Below are 22223 nucleotides of genomic sequence, written 5' to 3'. Positions count from 1 at the left end.
GGGAGGGGTTGGGCCAGGAGGGGGATGGAGAAAATAGCCAGTCAGCACAGGAGAGACAACTAACATGTTTGGAAACTCCAGTGTAGGACAGGTGTTGTATGCAGCAGTGTTGTAGTCATGTCGGCCCAAGAGTATTAGAAATTGTGACACTGTACCTTTCTAGACACTGTAGGTACATCTATACTGCAATTACACACCTGCAGCTGCTCTGTGCCAGCTGACTTGGGCTCGCAGGGCTCAGGCTAAGGGGCTGTTTAACTGCGGTGTACATGTTCGGGTTTGGGCTCCATCCCAAAAACTCTAGGACCTTGTGAGGTGGGTGGGTCCCAGAGCTCGGGCTGCAGCTTGAGCCTGAACATCTGAACCACAATTAAACAGCTCCACAAGCCCAAGTCAGCCGGCACAGGCCAGCCAGGGGTGTCTAATTGCAGTGTAGTCATACCCTGTGGCACTCTGAGTACCTTTTCCAGACCTGAAGATGAGCTCTGTGTAGCTTGAAGGCTTGTCTCTCTCACCAACAGAAGCTGGTCCAATAAAAGATATTACCTCACTCACCTTGTCTCTCTAGTCTAGGCAAGACGTGTTGTACTTAGCATGCATTGAGTGGATCATATATGCATTGTTTGGTAGATTATAAAGCCTGACTGGACCGCTGTGATAATCTGTGCTGAACTCCAGTATAACCAAAGCCATAGGATTTCCCTGAATTAATTCCTGTTTGACCTAAAGAATATATTTTAGGGAAAAAAATCCAGTCTTGATTTAAAAACTTCCAGTGATGGGAATCCACCACACCTCTTGGTAAATTATTCCAATGGTTAATTAACCTACACTGTTTTTAAAAATAAACAAAAAACTGCCTTATTTCTTGCCTGAATTTGTCTAGCTTCAACTTCCAGTCATTGGATCTTGTTATATCTTGCCTCCTGCAATGAGGAGCCCTTTAATGACACATTATATTCCCCGTGTAGGTACTTATAGACTGTGATCAAGTCACCCCTTAATCTTCTCTTTGTTAAACTAAACAGATTGAGCTCCTTGTGTCTATCACTAAAAGGCATGTTTTCCTGCCCTTTAAGGACTCTCGTGAATTTCCTCCAGTTTATCAACACTCTTTTTGAACTGTGGACAACAGAAGTGAACACATTATTTCAATACTGGTCACACCAGAGCCAAATACAGAAGTAATATAACCTCTCTACTCTTACTGGATAACCTCTTGTTTATATATCCAAGGATCACATTAGCCCTTTTGGCCCTCCTCCCTCTCCCCCCGCTCTCCTGCTGGTAATAGCTCACCTTACCTGATCACTCTTGTTACAGTGTGTATGGTAACACCCATTGTTTCATGTTCTCTGTGTATATAAGTCTCCCCACTGTATTTTCCACTGAATGCATCTGATGAGGTGAGCTGTAGCTCACAAAAGCTTATGCTCAAATAAATTGGTTAGTCTCTAAGGTGCCACAAGTACTCCTTTTCTTTTTGCGAATACAGACTAACACGGCTGCTACTCTGAAACCTGTCAGTATTTCAGTGGGAGCTCATATTTAGCTAATGATCCACCACGATCTGTAAGTCCTTTTCAGAATCACTGCCTCCCAGAATAGAGTCCTCCATCCTGTAAGTGTGGCCTATAGTCTTGTTCCTAAATTTATTACTTTACATTTGTCCATATTAAAATGCACCTTGTGCCCAGCTTCCCAACTGATCTAGATCACTCTGTGTCAGTGACCTGTCCTCTTCTTTAATTACCACTTCCCCAATCTTTGTGTCATCTGCAAACTTTTTATTTTTTTCCAGGTCATTGATAAAAGTGGTAAATAGCATTGGGCCAAGAACCAACCCCTGTGGGACCCCAATAGAACCACATCTGCTTGATGATAATCCCCAGTTTACACTGAAGTTTTGTGACCTATAACTTAGCTGGTTTTTAATCCATTTGAAATGTGCTATGTTGATTTTGTATCATTCTAGTTTATTAATCAAAAGGTTGTGTGGTACCAAGTCAAATGCCTTGTAGAAGTCTAAATATATGACATCACCACTATTACCTTTATCAACCAAACTGGCATTTCTCATAAAATAAAATAAAAATAAAGTTAAAGCTGATTAGTGAGGCTACACTTTAAGTCTACTAGCTCAGTAAGTGTTAACATCAACGCTGCCTTGTTTGCAGTAGACTTATAACTTCCATTAATAATTTATTAACCCTTTATAAACTATTTATAAACAGAACCTTACTATGGAGTATGACCCAACTAATGGACTCCTGAAAATGACCTTGGGGAACACAGAGCTAGTTAAAAAGTTTGAATTCTGAAATTGAGGCGAGCCATGAAGGAGAGAGGAGTGATCCATCAACCCTAACACAGCAATCAGAGGAGGAAGCCCCCATCTGCTGATTTGGCTAGAGCCACTATCCAAAATATCAGTGACCTTATTCACCCTCCAAAGCAAGGTTAGGGTTGTTCTCTGAATCAGTAGAGAGACTAAGGCGAGCTGTCTACCCTACTACAGCTGAATAAAGAGGCAACTTCAACTGATAGACCTTGCACCCTTTATTTACCTTTGGCTGCCAGAGGTGGTTCTGGAATGTAAGGAGCATAGGCAGCTTACTACCTGTAGTATCCATTAGAATGACAGATCAGAGCAAGTATGAAGACTTACTGTGTTGTATGTAGCTATTTAACTTTTTCTTTTTTTCTATGATCCCCAGTTGGTGTAAATTGGCATAGCTCCGTTGACTTAAATTACTATATATTCTCTTTCCAATTAAACTTGACTTCAATGAAACCATGCTGATTTACACCAGCTGAATATCTCATACTCTCTCTTTACATTTTTAGAAGTTGACTGACTGTGAAGGAAGCTGCCATTTGGGGAAGTAGTGTCTGATGCAGCATGTTACAAAGGAGACACATAAGGGACTTTCCCATTGAGACTTCACTTTTGTTCCTTCTTGTTTTGTCTAAAATAAATGACATTCAGACTGAACGTATGTATTAGCTTTTTGTAAATGACAAACATGACACCTATCAAATCACCATTTTCCTTTCAAGTGCAGAAAATAATTCCCTAATAGAGGACATATGAAATATTAAAGTAATGCTATTTGATTCTTTTTAACATTCTTGTTTTATCTTTAATGTCATATTTACTTTTTATTTCCATTGAAACTTTCTTCTCTTCCAAGTTCTAATCATAAAATAAAAAGACATACGTCCATCTTTGGCGCAAATTTGAATGATGTCTGATTTCAACAGCAAACCATGATCATTAAATTTAGAAGCTTTTTCAAGCAGGGAAGTTTGATTAATATCAAAGGCCATTTAGGTGAGTCAGTTTTTCAGGATGGAGTGGCGCGTTCCCTAATTATATAAAACTGCTTTAATTTCATTTCTGTAGGATTGACAGTGTCAGAATGTTTAATGACCAGATAAGAAGTGCAAAGATTCATTACCACCAACTTTCTTGTACTTTCTTAGAGTCAGTGTAACTTCATGTTTCAAACAAAAATGATTTCATAAGTTATTTATGCTCAATATCATGTTCCTGTATCCTTTTAGTATAGAAAAAATCATTGCTTAAAACTGAAGATTTACTAGTCCTATAGTAGGGTTAATCATCCAAAAGATACTAAAGAGACACATCAAAGATGCAAAATCTTATCTAGACAGAGTTATTTTACAAGGGGAAATGGGTTAGCACATTTCTTTTATTCATATGTATGTATCTGGCTTTTGCAGTGATGAATAACAAATGTAGATACATACAAAATCTCCATATCTCAAATAGATGTCAATGTACAGAACAAGAATGCTGTTCTATACTACCGTTAAAATGGATGTATACAATCCAATCTATTCTTTAATTTTCTTTTTATTCAGAGCTCCAGAACTGAGGCAAAGTCTTTTTAAACCACATGGAGTGCTCTAGGCCAGGGTTTCTCAACCTGTGGGTCGGGACCCAAAATTGGGTCACCAGCGTGTTTCAAAGGGTCGCACGGTGGCTCCTGTCTCACGAGGCTGGCTGGACTTGCCTCCCTGCTCCAAGCCCTGCAACCTCTGGGGTCCCAGTGCCAATCAAGTTTGGCCCAGCCGTCATGATGACAAGAGTCCAGGTAGGCCAAATCTGAGTGAATGGCACTGCAACCCCATGACCCAGGTCACAAATCCACTCTCACAAATTTGATCCTGTCAGAGGGGCAGGGCCAAACCGTAGCAGTGCTACAATCCCACAGGTTGCAACACCTGGAGCGGTGAACCAAGTCCAGCCAACCCCATACCACAGGAGCTGCTGGAGCCGTCACTGTGGGGTGAGTGCTGGGCAGAACCCAACCTCCCTGGTGGGCAGAATCCAACTGTAACTACCCCAAGGCCTCCACCTCCAGGCTTTTTACTGAATCGTGACAGACAATAATCATTTACGAATGGATCCTGAGCCCCAAAAGGTTGAGAACCACTGGTCTAGGCAGCACGGTGCCTCAAAAAACAAAAGAAATCTTAAAGTTTTGATGAGTGTTTCTCCTACAACAGAGTGACTTTTTTTTCATACACCTCCTCCTCTCCATGGAATTCCCTTCTGACGAGCCATTATCCCTCTTTTCATTCAAGACCTTCCTAATGGCTCATAGCTCCTTTGATTCTCCCAGGAAATGAGTCAACAATTATTACAATATATTAAAACAAAATCATAATAAAGGGATGCCCAGGGCTGCCACTGCAGATAACTGCAGCTCAACTGGCAATGCCATGCATCCAACTGGGTTGGAGTGTGACTGCAACGTTTCCCCTGTTGATGAGCGTTTCAGTTTGTGTGAGTGCATACCAGAAAGGGTGAGAAACAAGGAACCATGTAACTCTCATGTGGTGGAAGAGGAATACGATTGTCAGACACGGCATCTCTCCAAAAGTCACTTGCTTTTCATGGTAGAGCTAGAAGTCAGGAGGTCCCAAGCTCCATTCCCTCCTCCATTACTTACTAACCTTAATAAGACTTTGCATTTATAGCACTTTAGAAATAGTAGTTAGTTATGAAGTCATTATCATTACTTCACTTTGCGCCAGGTTACAGGCCAAGTCAGTGTCAGAACCAGGATTACCACCCAGGTCTCGCACATATTCCAGATCCAAAGTTCAGGATTGTAGAGATTTTGGTTTGAGCACCTAAAAGAATCTTCGTCCATTCTTTAACAGAACACCTTTGGTTTGCAAATTTAAATGAAAATGTCATGAGAATTCAGATAATACCATGAGCTTTCCTCTGTGTTGTTCTTTGACTATCAAAAAGGTAGAGATGTAATAAAGCTGATAGTCATTGTTAAAATAAGAACCAAATCCTTTTTTATCAGAATTGCTCTACCTGTCATATATGACACACCTAACATTTGCCTTATATTTACAACAGTGTTTTATTTTTAGTCTAGCAGCCCCTAAAATACACAAATGCCTCAACCTGATCCCACAAGCCTGATTTGATTTTAATTTGATCTTTCGCATTCCATTTCTACCTCCTTAGAAAACTGTTTTATGCCCAAACATTTTAAATGGTCCTTCCCATCATCTTCTGCATTTCGGTAGGACTTAAATAGACCCCTTGTATTTTGAGGATGAACTCACTGAGTCTCTTCCTTTCATGTTGATAGTTGATACAATGAAGGCCTCTCCTGTAGACTGTAATCACAAAGCCCTATAGTGTCAATGGCATTAACTGGGCAAAATATATTTATTTTTGTTTTTCTCTCCTGCTGTTTGAAAATGAACTGTACATTTCTAAAACTTTTTTAATGAATATTTATTGTATAATATACACTGGCCTGGAACAAGCAGACATTATCAAAATTGGTCCTTTTTGTATTGTTAAAATTTTTGTAATTTTCTAAAATAAAGCAAGTGTCGCTTGTGTGAAAGGAAATGTGTGCTGTAAAGGTTAGTGAATTGGCTCTCTTGGGCCCAATTCCTGCCAAATAAAATCTGAATCCTATTATGCTGGCTTTTTTGCACATTTTACTAGAAGAAAGTGCTGAGCAACATTTCTGTTTTGTGTATAAACTTTACTAAACTTCAATAATCCACTAGGCACTAGAAAACGTATTGGAGAGATTAATCCTGTACTGGCAGGGGGATGGACAGGATGACCTCTAAGAAGCTAATTTCTGTGCTTCTATGATTAAATGCACCATTCTCAGTACGTACAAGGAGCCTAGGCCCTGATTCTATTACTAGATTCCCCCCATGTCTATGTGGAGCCCTAATGAAGTCAGTGAGTTTTTTCACAGGTGATATCTGTGCCTGTACAAATCCCTTTTGGCTTAAAGATTCCCTGGGTTCAGGGGTCTGCAGTGTGGATTCAGGACAGAGTTATGTTAGACACCGAACAGTGCTCAAAAGGTAGGAGTAGACTAGACTAGACTAGTTGTGTTGTACTCCAAAACGTGCTGCTCTTTCGGGGGGGAGGAGGATACTTGTCCGAGCAATTAGCCAATATTTGGGGACTTGTTTCCATTAGGAGGAGAAATTGGTGATGGAGACAGGTATTTCTTTGATGCAGTCCTGCTTATTTTCAAAGAATGTACATGGAGTCCTGTTTCTCAGAACACAGTAGGAATCAAACAGGAGGCAAAGCTGCAAGCCTCTTTCCAGCCAGCACTTTGCCCCAAAAGCCCTTTCCCTTGGCTTTCTGTGCTTCTCTTGCTGTCTCCTTGGCTTTCTGTTGTATTCTTTGTCTGCTTCTGGAAGCTTCCGCTTACAAACATGAGCACACCTCCACCAAACAATCCCAACCACCTACATTTACTTTCAATCCCTGGCAAACAGCCTCTGTCCACATTGCTCGGTTGCTGACTGGCCTTGCTCGTGGCCTGCATTTTGAATGGTGGCTCCTATTGTTTTGGCTATCTTACTCCAAAAAGGAAAGTATCTGCTTCTTAAATGTGTCCTGGATGAAGGGTGGCTATTGCACCGAACAGCTTCAAGGGGATTTCACCCAACCACCATTACCATATATTTGGAAGAGGAACTGTCCTTATTGCCATATTGTGAGGCTTGTAAATTTGAACAGGATTTTTGTGACTCACTTCTCTGGAAGAATGAAATGTTAGTGTAGCAGCTGCTCTCAGCGCATAGTATCGAACAGGATCCCTGAATATGATGAGGATTCCCAAAAGACACGTTTACTGACACTCCTGGGTGGCTCAAGAGCCAAAGGCAGCCCATTGGGTAATAAAGGAACAAGTCCTGATGTCTTTATCCCCCTTCCTGTTGAAGTTGACAGGAGTTTGTCTAAATAAGGCTCTAGTAGTAAATCCTTGGTCAGGACTCTGATTTTGGTTCACTCTCTGTGTCAGGGCTCAGATGTGACTGGAAGAAGACCTAATTGCAGAGTAAGGAATAATCTAATCAAATTCAGATCCTTATTACGGTTGAGATCAAATAAAAAGCAATTTCTATGCAGCAATCAAGAGATACAGGAATGAGCAAATGGGTGCATTTACTTTTTTTTATCTTAATATGCATGAAGAGTTATCAGCAAATTTGGATACCAGGAAATCACACAAGTTTGTGCATCCTGGTTCAAGCCAGGATGACACATATCAGAGTAAAGTTTCCACACTTCGGTCAAAACCTTGATATGTAAACGTTCTGAAACAAGTATAGTATTCCTTAATGTCCCAAGGGAATACACAGTAATCCAGCAATCCAAATGGTTTCTAAATTCTCAGCGCTTACATGGTGCTTTTTATCCATAGATCTGAAAGTACTTTACAAAGTAAAAGTAACTAAGGGGTGTTATCCCCACACTAGGACATAAGGAGGTGAAGAAACTTGGCTAAGGGCACGCAGCAAGTTAACGGCAGAGGTCGGAATAGAATCCAGGCCTCTTGACTGACTAATAACTAGACTTGTTGATTTGTTCAAAGCCATGGTGGTATCTTAGTCAAATACATATTCAGGAACTATTTTAAAAAATTAAAATTTTCCATATTAACTACTTATGTGCTCTTGGCTATTTGAGGTCCACCCAGCTTGGGGCTTGATTATATACATGTACTTCTCTTTCGAATGTACTTCCACTCCCCGTGAAAGTCAAGGAAGGCGGGAAGGAGTTCTTAATTTTGACAATTAGAGCAGAATTACAAAATTGAAATTATTTCATTTCAGTGACATAAGGTCAATAATCTTAGTTATTAATGTATTTATACTCCCTAGGCAGTCAGGCTGATAGCATTCCACCTGTGCACTGTCAGCACTCGGTTAGCTTTTCCTGATAAGAGTATTGAACTTCCACTGAAACAATGATTTACTTCAGGAATGGAGCATTATCTGCCATTTACACAACAAAAATAATTCTGTGCATTCTATGCTGATTCATGGTTCTTACATTAAGTGCCAAAATATGATGGAGGGGCAGTTAAAATCCTGTGGGGGGGAATTAAGAAAAAAGATATGAAACTATACCAGTGAGCAGAGATACACATTAGACATGTGCCCTGTGTTTGCCATGATATTGTCATGGAACCCAGTGATGCCTGTCATCGTCTGAGTAGGAGGGGAAGGCCCTAACCATTACCAGAGCAAAGTTGGGCAGGTTTATAGGAGCTTGAAAAGAGTGATTCCACATCCCCTTTGTGTAGGGTGACCAGACAGCACATGTAAAAAATGGGACGGGGGGAGGGAGGCAATAGGTGCCTATATAAAAAAAAATCCCCCAAAATCGGGACTATCCCTATAAAATTGAGACATCTGGTCACCCTACCTATGTGGAACAGAGCCTAGCTCATCAGCATTGTTCTCCATATCAATGCAGGCTGAGCAATGAGGTGAGGGGGAAGAGGGGAGAGTTGAGGCTGCTTGATCTATCACCCTGCAAAGCCATTGACTTAAATCTCCACATGGTGGAGGAAAGGCACAACATACAGAGATATTACTGCATCCTATGGGCTGTAATAATGTCTACACTGGTTCTTCATATTGTGGGACTATTCTGCCATTGCTTCCTTAACAAAGCCCCTTTGCTATTGCTTTGGGTTGGAGTCTGTTATTTTGCCACCACTAGGCTGCTTTCTATCAAGAGTAATATCTGTGTTTTGGTTGAGAGAAAGCCACAAGGAGATAACCATCATGTGACAGGATGGTTCCTTTTCTTACAAGTTGTCGTAAGACCTGAATAAAAATTGCTCAAAGCATGAAGAATGGTTTCATCTTCCTTTGTATGCTGTCGGGGAGTGGGTTTGCTCTCCTACAGTGTTCTGAGCAGAATGATTTGTTAGGATGCAGTTGGCATAGTTCACACACGATCAGTTCTCATCAGTTGTAGTGGGAGAGAAGGAGCATTGATGGACCTTGACTCTTCTCACCTTCCACTTCCCTGTTTGTTTCTAATATTGCTCTGGGTGAAAGGTGAATGGGAAAGAGCCGTTTCTATAATGGGAAGAGAAGTTTAAAAACTCTGGACCTGATTTTGCTTTCACACTGGTGTAAAGCCAATGAAGTAAATGGGATTGTTCGGGGGTAAAACTGGTGCAAGTAAATGAAAAAACAGGTCCTCTATATCCAACACTAGGTAATCTAAACATAATAGAGATGGGCCTCAGTTGCCAGCAGTGAATCTGTATTCGCACTGTCACCAACGTCAGGTATGTCTATATCCGTGGTTTAAGACTGGCTCCCTATAGAGATGGGAATCACCTGCAAAGTTAGAATGCAGTTCCAAACATCCTCAAAATTTGTGGGCGTTTGGTTGGGATTTTGGTTCTGGGTGTTTGTTAAATATTGGGACTTAAGCATGTGCTTAAAGTAAAGCATGTGCTTAATTGTTTTCCTGAACTGAGGCCTCAGTTTATAAATCACATTTTCTAGCCACACAACTAATCAGAACTTAAACTTGCTGTACCTCAGTGTTCTCCAGTTTACTACATTCAAATGATCTGGTCGTTATCTGTTTTTAACCTAGGGAAGCAAAAGACAGGTAAGAAAAACAAAACACACTCAAATATTGCTGTTTTACGTTTTTTTACTCTATTTTCTCTCTGCAAAGTCAAAAGTGCATTAAAAAGTAATATTCTGCTGAGCTCACAAGTATGCAAACGCCTCTAGATATCTTGTCTCAATAAAGTTTATAGAATGCATCCCTAAAGGCCTGACAAAAACAGAATAAATAGCAAGGATCATAAAAATATAATGCATGCCATTTTTTGCTTACATAAACACAAACAAATGCAGCAAGTGGCAGGAGTGTCTCTGTTTGAGAGGCATCCTCCATTCACACCAACTCCTTTTATTATCATACAGATGTGGAATAAATTACCTCCAACTAAAGGCAAAAAACAAACACTATTGTGTGTCAAACACAGTTTAAACACATAGTCATTAAAAAAATGCCTTCATATAGGGCCTGTGGGGAATTTTTTTTCCTCTTCTCAATTATTCCAATGAGCTGTTCAGGAGCTTATCTTTGGGGGCTCCATGTGCCCGAAAACAGGAGGTGGAAAATCTTAATTTTACAGTGCAACCACTCTCTCCTCCATCCCCCCCCCGCATGCAAATTCCATTGCTCATTTCTACAGAAGTCAAGATACAGTATAATTGTGTAGGCAGAACTCAAATCAGGGAAACTCTGTTTTACATCAGAAACAGGGGCTGAATATTTCCTTTCTCCTGGATTCTATGAACAGAATCTTTATTCAAGGACAGTGAAAGGCATGATATTGTTTTACAGGTAGGTTCACAAACAGCATAAAATGTGAGAGGCAAAAACAGTATTAAAGTTTTACTGGGTTGGCAGTTTCATGAGTTTGTTCTGTCAGGAAATGTCTGTGGTATAATTAGGGTCTCAATTTTTAAATGTTTATTTTCTACTTTCAGGTGTTTCTTTTTAGGCAAACTAATAGCTTATTTTAAAGAGAAAAATATTGATTTCCCCCCCCCACACACACACACACACACTAACTATATATAATATTTCATTTTATCATAAATTGTATCATCTCTGAATTCCTGTGATTCTGGTTGATGAGCTCCCAGACTACAGACGTAGGAGGTGAGCTTAACACATCTGTAATTAATTTTCAACGTTGCAAAATGGAAATTTTAAATATTTTCAGTGGTTTGATTTTTAAAAACCTCTCTTCCTCTAATACAGTCCAGAAAACATTCACAGTGGATTAGTAAATCTTCATCTCCATCCATTTCAGTTCAATCCATAGTATGAACTAAGACCTCATCTCACCTTCACGGGGTGTGTCCCTTGAGCTGCAAATGCTGCAAGCGCCATGGAATGCTAACATACCTTCTCTGGGAACATGCAGCAGTCTATTTGGGGCAGCCCAGGTACTCGAAAAAAATTAACCTTGCTCTTGACTCTCATACAACCCTTCACATTTCCACTGTGCTTGCTGTCTGCATAATGTCTCAACATTTCAGATTCAGCATTGCTGAATTTAAGGAACTTTGGCAGGTCAAAGGCTCCTATTGACATTACAGAAAACAAATGCCACATCTAGCATTAAGCAATGGGTTAGCTCCCTTCTTCAAATAAAAAAAAAAAGTCATTTTTATGATAGCCAGCAATCTGAATAAGCATGGCTAGATTTGCCCTCTTATCTTTGGAGATGGCCTAGAAGTTTGCTGGCTTCGTTGTTTTGTTTTAGTGAGGTAATCATTCCCTTTACTTCAAACATAGGGTATAGTGTACACTAGCTATTGTAATAAAAGGTGAGATTGCATTTCTGAAGTAGCTGAAGCAGCAGGACGCAGGAACCCTTCACGTTTTGTGATTTACAAAAATCTGGACTGATTCCAGTCCCTGCACTTTCCTGAGCCCAGACTGGATCCTCCACAAGAGAGTAGTAGCTGGTCTGCTCCCCATAAACAATTAGGAGCTCTTGGGCCTCCCTACCCCAGAATGTCTTCCTGGGGTGATGCCATTCCTCATTGCTCCCAACACAGGTCTGTGGCTAAAACCCATTATTAGAGCTGTTTGGGAATTTTTTATTTTTTGGGGGGGTGGGGCCCATGGGAGTCAAATAACTGAAACCAAAACTTCACAAAAAGGGTTAGTTTCAATGAATTGCTCATTTCAAAGTGTTCTGTTTTGACATTTTCTAAATGAAAAGTTCAATTTTTTCTATTTAAAATGACTTTTTGTTTAGCAATTTAAGTTAATGTAAAGTTTTTTTTAAAAAAAGGAACTTGACAAACAAAAAGGAAATGACCCAAGTTGGGATGAAATGTTGAAATCACAAAAACTTTCACAAACTGAAAATCCCAAAATAAATGTGGGTTGGATTAATCCAACCCATGTTTTGATCAATCCAACCCACATTTATTTTGGGATTTTCAGTTTGTGAAAGTTTTTGTGATTTCAACATTTCATCCCAACTTGGGTCAGGTATTTTTTTTATCTCAAAATTTTTGGTAGGATGGTTTATCAAGGCAATGACTCACCAGTACAGTGCCTCCTGCTGGTCATCTTGGGAATTAACTCTTCCAGCCCAGATCGCCCTCTGCAGGCCAGTGTCTCACTCACCGCTGGCCCCTGTGTCCTTCCCAGACCCACAATCTGGGTCTCTCCACCCTGGGGAACCCCCAATCCTCTATCCCCACCTTGCCTCAGTGGCTACTGCCAGTCACCATCTAGCCCCCTTACCAGGGTAGACTCCAGTCTAAACCACTCATCATCAGCAAGGGGGTTGGACCAGCTGCCTCTGCCTATTCCCAGTTACACCTCTGTAGCCCCAGTACCTTTCCTGGCCAGCAAGGCCTGCAGCCTGGGGGTTTTCCAGGCTGGAGCTCCCCAGCTCCTCTGGCCTTCCCCCAGCCCTGCCCCACTGCAGGTACCCTTTTCTCCCTGGCAGCCAGTCCTTCTGTCTTAGAAGCTAGAGAGAGAGTCTGCCTGAGCTCCTGGCTCACAGCCCTTTTATAGGGCCAGCTATGGCCTGATTGGGGTATGACCCCAGCTGTGGCTGTTTCCCCAATCAGCCTAGGCTTTTCTCAGGTATTTCCCGTCTCTCTCCAAGGGTTGGCTTTTAACGCCTTCTGAGCCAGAGTGGGGTGACTGCCCCACTACAGATTGGAAAACTGTTTCCTGCCTTGCTGTAGTCATGACAGAGAATTCTTGAGATTAGGCTATGGATTCAAGTACAAATCACATGCAATGATACTTAGGGTTGGACAAAAGCTGATCAGCAAACTTACAACCATGTGAAACAATCCTGGCTTTGGGTTTTGTTATAAATTTGAAATTCAGCACAAGTTTTGCAAAACTTTTGTGAACTTTATGAACAACTCTGAGCCAGTTCCAGGCAAATCTGATCTGATTTATCATTCCAGTTGAAACTGTGGGTAATTCATTCCTTTGTGTGATTTGCGCTCAATGCCAGCTGTAACAGCAGTTCCAGCTGAGTTTTAGTATGAGGTTTGGGGTTTGTTCAAATATAAAGATAAAAAATGGGCACTACCTGTAACCATTAATCTGAAATATGGCGTGTCTCAGGGCAGTTCAGATGAAATAGGATTTGGAAAAGAACAATCACTAGTTTTTTGCAAAGCAAAAGCCCAACCAGTGCGGTTTTCCAAAACTATCTCAGTTTTCATTGGGAATGGGCCAAAATCATATCTATGAATGTACCTCATCTTGAACTGTGCCACTTTTTGCTGTCCAAGTGCAGTACATTAAAGCACTTAGTCCTTACAACATCCCTATATTTTAAGGTATTATCCATCATGCAGATGGCACATAGAAATCAAGTGATTTGCCCAAGACCGCAGTGGATATCACTGTCAAGGCGATGGCTAGAAGCAAGGCATTCCTGGCTCACAATCCTGTGCTCAGTCTACTATACCACAGATCACCTGGCTACAAAATGCTCTGACTTTGATTTTGTAAAACCAAATGACCTAGGTTTTATTCATTTCTACCTGAATCTTAAAGAAAAATCCCAAGTGAATCAAACTCAAAGAAAATGTGCAAAGCACATTCACTAAGGCTGTCTCTACTCTGGTCTGCAATTCGGATTACAGGGGTGTAAACAGTACCACTTACCGAAGTGCTATGCTGTTACTCCCCCAAGTGGATGCTGTGGGCACAAAGTGTTCCTAGTTGACATTAATGTAAACCTTCTTGAAGAGTACTACGTCAGTGCTAACGACGAACCTTCTAGTTTGCACCTGCAGCATTTGTATGGGGGCATTACAGCCCAGCATATTGGTGCCCACTACTGTTCACACCTCCATAATCCAAACTGCGGGGCAGGGCAGAGAAGCCCTAAATTTCACACAGCTCTAACAATAAAGTTTAGGGTCATACTTAAATCTGCTTAAGAGGAGAAATTCTGAACTACTGTGCCTTTCACTGGTTTTCCTTATGTCCCCATGCTGCACAAACTAGAATAAAATTATCATCCCTGGTCTGTACTAGAGACCTAGCTCAAAGGTGCTTATTCTGTACTCATGCTTCATACAGATTTCCTTGCTGGGAATTCCACACCCAGAATGAAAGCAGTGTATGTTGACGATAATTGTTCCATCTGTAAGGTTGCACAGCTGAGCATTCTCAGATTCATAGAATCATAGAATATCAGGGTTGGAAGGGACCTCAGGAGGTCATCTAGTCCAACCCCCTGCTCAAAGCAGGACCAATCCCCAATTAAATCATCCCAGCCAGGGCTTTGTCAAGCCTGACCTTAAAAACTTCTAAGGAAGGAGATTCTACCACCTCCCTAGGTAACGCATTCCAGTGTTTCACCACCGTCCTAGTGAAAAAGTTTTTCCTAATATCCAACCTAAACCTCCTCCGTTGCAACTTGAGACCATTACTCCTTGTCCTGTCCTCTTCTACCACTGAGAATAGTCTAAAACCATTCTCTTTGGAACCACCTCTCAGGTAGTTGAAAGCAGCTATCAAATCCCCCCTCATTCTTCTCTTCTGCAGACTAAACAATCCCAGTTCCCTCAGCCTCTCCTCATAAGTCCTGTGTTCCAGACCCCTAATCATTTTTGTTGCCCTTCGCTGGACTCTCTCCAATTTATCCACATCCTTCTTGTAGTGCGGGGCCCAAAACTGGACACAGTACTCCAGATGAGGCCTCACCAATGTCAAACAGAGGGGAACGATCACGTCCCTTGATCTGCTGGCTATGCCCCTACTTATACATCCCAAAATGCCATTGGCCTTCTTGGCAACAAGGGCACACTGTTGACTCATATCCAGCTTCTCGTCCACTGTCACCCCTCGGTCCTTTTCCGTAGAACGGCTGCCTAGTCATTCGGTCCCTAGTCTGTAGCGGTGCATTGGGTTCTTCCGTCCTAAGTGCAGGACCCTGCACTTATCCTTGTTGAACCTCATCAGATTTCTTTTAGCCCAATCCTCCAATTTGTCTAGGTCCCTCTGTATCCTATCCCTACCTGCCACCGTATCTACCACTCCTCCTAGTTTAGTATCATCCACAAATTTGCTGAGAGTCCAATCCACACCATCCTCCAGATCATTTATGAAGATATTGAACAAAACCGGCCCCAGGACCGACCCTTGGGGCACTCCACTTGATACCAGCTGCCAACAAAACAAAACAGAAGAATAAAAACCAGAGAGAGAGGGAGAGAAATCTCCATCCCTGAGTTGCTTGGCCTGGAGCCATGTAAGGAGCAGTCCGTCATCGGGTGGGGATGGACTAGTTGTGATGATCTTTTCCATCAATCGTTTCCAGGCTTTAAGTGGGAATGTCACAGGGTGACACTAGCCCTTTAACAGGGAGCAGGGCCAGTGCACCCATACTGCATCAACTGACCACATAGGCTTTAAAAGAGGACACCTGGGCCCTGGGAAGAGAGAGAAACCCAGTGAGTCACAGCTAGAAGCTGCAGGATTTGGGAGTGCCAAAGTCCCCTGGGTGGGGAGGCAGTGAGGTAAAGGGGCAGCTGGGAAACTTTGTGGGTGTGGCAGTGGATCCTTTGCACACTGGGGAGAATCCCTGCCTTGACACAATGGACTTTCATCACCTGAGCCAGATCACTAATATTTTCATAGATACTATTCCAATTTTAGTTGTAGTCATGAGTAGATGAGGTATTTGTGTTAAAAAGAGCGAGCAAATACCTCTGAAATATCACTAGGTCTATGGTGCTTTTCAGTGTGATACAGTATGCATGGGAATGTTCTGATTCTTCCACTGACATTGTAATGACTTCTTCAAAACCAAGGCAATGTCAGCCTTTTTGCAGTGATCCTGCCTGATAAGAATAAGCACTCATGGACATGCAGCTTCCACGATCATCACTAATGGAACGATTGCAATGTAAATCAATGTGATTTTTTCATAGTACCCATAATTTGCATATCCTCCTGGAGGTATTTAAAATTGAATTATAAATGCAAGCATGAACATTTTGTCTGGTGAATAGACGTTCTTTCACCAGCTGCATTGCAAACAGGAACCACGCAATTCAGTTCTGAAAATCACTAGGAGCCACAATAGAAAATGCGTCATATATAAAATAAGTCTGTGTACATATACTTGTGAAGGCATATAGACTGAAAGAGATGTCTATAGACAGACATTTTTAAAACTTTATGTAGCTATAGACAAGTCAACAGATTAAAGGGTTTGTCTTCACATACAAGTTGTACCACTGTAACTATACCAGTATAGATAAAGCAGTGCAACCCACCTAATGTGGATAGTATAAACCTACTTATACCAGTGTAGGTTATTCCTGTATAGGAAAGAGAAGAAGCTTTACTGGTGCAATGCACCTTTAGATCCAAATAACTGCACCCACACCGAGGATTGTACTGTTATAACTATATTAGTAGAACAAATCAGACCCCTAAGCAACATAGTTATACAGGTACAGAATTGGTGTGTAGACCAGGCCAAACATTAGAGAGAGGCCAAAATCCAAAACATGAAACAGAACCTCTTTAAATCTGAGGAAACTGGGGTTGGGTTTGTGTCCTTGGAAATGAATCTGCTGCTGTTGATTTGGTTCCAGATGAGATTCTTAGCCCCATTTTCTTTTTGTCTTTCACATGCAGCCAAAATCCCCAAGCTGCGGTTCTAAGGAGATTTTGGCCTCAGTGAATACCTAATCTCAAAAGACTTCCACCATTTCTGTCTTGGGGGATGATATTGGTCCTCAGCATGTGTAGAATCTGAGTGCATGACTTTTCGTGCCAGAGGCATTCAAGAACAGCCCACAAGACTTGGGTCTTGTCAAATCCATTCCTGATCACTGACCGTGATTGGCTCTCCCACCTGCAACCTCGGCCTTAGCTTAAAATTAATCCAGATGCAAATGACACCTTTTGGCCCATATCGAATACAGATTTATCTTTAAATGGTCTATTTATCCGGTACTGAAAATTAGATGTCGCATGTCCACTGGGTGAATGTGCACCCAAGCTCAGTTAGGCTGAAGAATGAAAGAACTTGAGTTACTTCTTTATGTGCCTCCTAAATGTGACAATAGCAAGCTGGTACTAAGACATCATCAATGTTCCACTCCCACCAACCGCTTCCCTGATTTTTTTGCAGTTATGTAAATGATACTGCTAATTCTTCTCATCCCAGGGTTTATTATTCCCTTTTTTTCAAAGGGCCCTAACTCCATAGGTGACAAGAGACACATCCAGCTGCCTAGGGGGACGTGCACAACCTGAATACTTTCTCTGCATTCTGCTACAATTTCCTTTCACTTTCTAAAGTCATGCAAATGTAGGGCCATGCTTTCTTCTAAGTGATTAGTGGCAGGTTTGATTATATAAATAGCACTCTGCAATTCAGTGGAGTTGTGGGCAACAATGAAGGGTTTGCTGGAGATGTATTCTTCTTTGCAGTCTCATTTATCAATGTACAGTTTCTCACTTGCCATTTATCATCTGTTTTTCTGTTCTTTCCTCGACGTCTAGAGGATTTGTAGTCAGCTAAGTGGAGGAAGGGCCTGTCTTGAATACCTTTCCGTACCTGGCTGGCTGACATACTCTTGGATTTTCCACAGTTTAACTTTACTTTAAATAAAATTGACATGTTCAATACAACCTTGCCAAGAAGTATATATTTAGTGGAATCATGAGGAATAAGGAGTAAACTGAAGGCTGTAGTTGGACAGAAAAGATAGCGAGAGTGAGAGGCACATCTAATGCTTTTATGCATTTATAATAACAAGAAACTACAGTTGCAATAATTGCATGCCTTTTAACTCAAGAGGACCATAAAACAGCATAATGGAATATATGAATTACTGCACCCCCACACCAGTATTAAGCATTCCCATCCACAAGGTATTGTATCAAAGAACGTTTTCTCTTTTTCATCACTATTGTTATATGTTGGTATTCATCTCTGTTAATTTTAGAGATACTGTACGCATAGAGTATCAGAAGTTTGGAAAAGATCCGTAAGGTCCTCTAAAGTTCATCTTGAGCTTGATCATCACAGAGAGGAAAGCTGGTCTTGTGGGTTGAGGCCCTGCGTTCATTTTCTATCTGTCACAGGCTTACTGTGTAATCTGGAGCAATTCATTTAATTTCTCTGCCCCTCGTCTGTAAAAGAGGGGGACTCCATTTCTCTGCTACTTTGTCTGTCTTGTCTATTTAGCGTGCAAGCTCTTTGGGGCTGGCACTTCTCTTGTACTCTCTACTGTAACAACTTTGATCATGGTTGGGGCCTCACAGTGCTACTGTAGTACCAGTCGTCGTCGTCGTCGTCATCATCTCCTTCATGCCAATGCAAGATTGCTCCATATATGTAACATGAAGCCTCCCCAGCACAGCTGGAGTGGTAGGAGAGTTTCCATTTCAAGCTGGATTTTCACAATCACTAACAAAAATTTTCACCTCTCTCTTCTCCCCTCCCCCCCAAAAAAACCTTTTGGTTTTGTCCTCCAACCTTCTTTGCACTTTTTTTGCATTCTGCCTCTTTGCATGGAAAACCCTGCTGGAGCTAGTAGGCAAGGCCCTCTCATGATATCCTTATTCCTATATGTATCTGTTTATTTGATCTGTATGTCTGGTCTTTTAAAATTACCTATCACTGAGGTTTCCAAACGGCATTCTATATATTCCAGGGACACACGCTCACACTGTACCTTCACTGCAATTTCCAGCTTTGGCCACATAGCCCCACAAAAGCAGGCAATGATCAACCTCCCACGGTGTGAATGGGAAGCTCACTGTATAGGAGCTGATTATGCAATTATTATTTATTATTTATTTATATTATCACAGTGCCTATGAGGTCAAAGCATGGACCAGGGCCCTGTTCTTCAAGACTCTGTACAAACACAGGGAATGAGCCAGCTAAAACAATATCCTGCCTTTGCCTGCTAGTTACCATGAAAGACTCGTCTTAACCAATTTTCCACATTAGCCAACAATTTGACAACATTTTCAGATCTGCAGTTGCCTGTCTGTCTATCTGAAGGTTTTGTACTGCTGTCCATCACTGTAGTATCTGAGCAGAGTCCACAAAACGTCGATTACTGGCAGTATCCAAGTCCCTAATAGACTTCATGTTGTCTCTGGATCTTCTATTTGAAGAGCCTTTTCTTTCTCTCTTTGTCCATGGGAGAGAATCTACATACAGGAGCAGATCCTCAGCTAGTATATATTGTCAGAACTGCACTGATCCTCAGTTGATGTCAATTGTCATAGCTCCATTGACTTCAGTGGAGTTATGACCATTCACATCAGGTGAGGACCTGCTCCATAGTTTCCAAAATGTTGCCAGTATCTATGCTCTGTCCTTTCACTGCCTGCTCTTCAGAGAAGTCAAGCTCCATCCAGATATAGATATTATTGCTGAAAATGGCACAAAAATGAAAGTAAATAAAAATAGTTTCGAACACAGCCTGTGAGGCAGAAGGAGCAGCAATGCCCAATTAAGGTTAAAAAATAAAGTTAAAAGGCAAAAAAGAGAGAGAGAATGTAAGAATTGAAGAATTTTCCATGCCTTCATAATAATACTTAGCACTTAATATTGATTTACAAACATTCTAATATCCCTATTTTGCCAAAAGAAAAACTGAGTGATGGAGGAATTACAGTCACAGTTTTTGATTGTGGGTGCCTCGGTTTTCTTGTGAACTTGAGACATTTTGTACTTCATTTTTCTGAGGTGCTGAGCACCAAACTCCAGTTACAGTCAATGAGAACTGCAGGTGCTAAGCACCACTGAACATCAGGTCCAAAGAGTCTCACATAGCACGTACAAAAGCTGAGGCATCTGAAAATGAATGACCACTTTGGAAAAATGGGAGCTATACGTTTGTTCACAGGCCATTCAAAAAATAATAACAGACCTAATATTACAGATCAGGAGAATTGCTCTTTTTATCTCCATTATTGTATTGCCTCTACTGTGCATTTTAGGTTGATGTGACCCATCCAATGCCCACTGAAGTAAGAGTGAGTCTTGAATCGGACTCATAGCTACTGGCATGTTAGCCTTTCAGGCATCCCCTTTGGAAGATTCTATTAAGAGAATTACCAAAGGCCAAATAAAATGAAATAAATATAGCTAATTTTACTGGAAAGCTTTCTCTGAGTTTCTTCTGTCTTTCTTAATCAACTAAGAATAGGCTGTGATTACTGTAATCATTATGCAATTAATCACTATAATTACATTTTATTGGAGTAATAGTTTAAAAAGCAACTAACATATTTTCTGCTCTCGCTTGACTGGAAGACATTTAGTGCTTGTCATAAAGTTACTAAAAATTATGTCTTTGTAATTTATTTTTCATTTTGTCATCTTACTATTTTTTATAAATGTAACCATGTAATGTGTGTGTGCAGGTTCATGCAAGTCATATGCATAGATGGTATCCACATGTAGTGAGGAATGCACGTCATTTACACGATGGAGGACATTTTTTATTATAATAATACACTTTGCATGCCTCATCGCTTTACATGAAACATAGCTCTGAGTATGCACAGCTGGGTTTTGTTTATTATATCCACTTTGGATGATGAAATGGAGTTTGTATCTTCACAAGTCATTTTTATCTCCAGTTAATTGATTACCAGCTAATGTGAGGTAGTTTTAACCTTCCTAAATGCTTGTCAAGGCATTCCCCCAATATTTGTGGTTTACCCTTTGGATCAGCCTATGCTAACTACAAGTTTATGTGTAACTAGGAAAAAGGTGTGTTCTTAACTCATTAGCTAGCACACCGTAGCTAACATGAGGTAACATATTAGCAAAAACAAGACAGTTTGAATTTTTCATACACATAAGTAAGCTAGGGTAAAAACTACTGGGGAGCCTTGTATTTAATTGAGGTAAACCTGGAAGGGGTTTCTAGAATTTACTTCAACCTGCTACATCAAATTAAAACTGCCACTTACTTTGCCTTCATTAGGATTCTAGAAGGGGAAACCTGTCTCCAGTGCTTACATTGTAATGAAAGAGGTGCCAGGGCTCAAGCAATATTTTTACTTTCATAACTGATGCAGCAAGCCCACAGGTACTGGGGCTATGAACTGCCAAGCCTAGAAGTGCTGGGGCTCAGCCCTGGTAAGCCATGGCACAAATTAAGCTCTGCCTGTCTCCTGTTAGCTATCTTCTTCTAAAAGATACACCTTTTTTATTAGTGCCGATGTAATATAGACATACCTTGAGGCTTTGTCTTTCCCGGGGAAAAGGTGAAATGTTTAAAACATGTTCACTAACATCTGGTCTACACATACATTTGATATTGGTATAAATATGCTGGTTAAGGGGTGATTTTTTCACTGATATATTTATACGGGTCCCAGTCCTAATGTGGATGAAGTTTATACTGGCATAAAAGTGCCTTATGCTGGTATATGTGTAAATTGGCACTAGGGAAGTTGAACTTGTATAACTATATTGGTACAGTTAAAGAGGTAAACTTTGTGGGTAGACAAGCTCTAAGGAGCTCATAGTTGATTCCACCAGCTAACACATGTTGAAAGTAGAGCTAGCCATGACACTGAATTTCACTCCAATGGAAAATGTATAGTGTTTGGAAAAAATTAATTCCAGAATTGGAACAAAAAGCCAAAATGTCAAAGTTTTCCACACAACTGAAATTGGGCAATATTTCATTTTGGAAACCCATAATGTTTTCAAAATGTTGGATGAAATATGCTCCCTGGGCTCTTAGGCTTCCAGGCTCCCTGTTGGCTGCCCAAGACCCAGGATGCCTGCAAGCCTGGAGTCACCAGATAGGTGTCTGAAGAGTCAGGTGCGCAGGCAAGC

At 41.0% G+C, this 22223-nt stretch overlaps 1 protein-coding gene and 1 long non-coding RNA gene across 2 annotated transcripts in view; one reads left to right on the top strand and one right to left on the bottom strand.

Annotated features, from left to right (window-relative positions):
• Positions 1-22223, top strand: part of TENM4 (teneurin transmembrane protein 4) — a 1747045-nt gene that overhangs the window by 590153 nt on the left and 1134669 nt on the right. The gene's annotated exons all lie outside the window — the stretch shown is intronic.
• On the bottom strand, positions 6933-12762 carry LOC122462850. Its single transcript, XR_006285711.1, has 3 exons — positions 12445-12762; positions 9893-9948; positions 6933-7371 (listed from the first exon to the last, which is right to left on the bottom strand). It is a non-coding gene; the product is annotated as an uncharacterized LOC122462850 (long non-coding RNA).

Source organism: Chelonia mydas, chromosome 1 (assembly GCF_015237465.2).
Source record: "Chelonia mydas isolate rCheMyd1 chromosome 1, rCheMyd1.pri.v2, whole genome shotgun sequence".
Lineage (NCBI taxonomy): Eukaryota > Metazoa > Chordata > Testudines > Cheloniidae > Chelonia > Chelonia mydas.
Note: the sequence above shows the minus strand (reverse complement) of the source record. Positions and strands in the feature narration are given on the sequence as shown.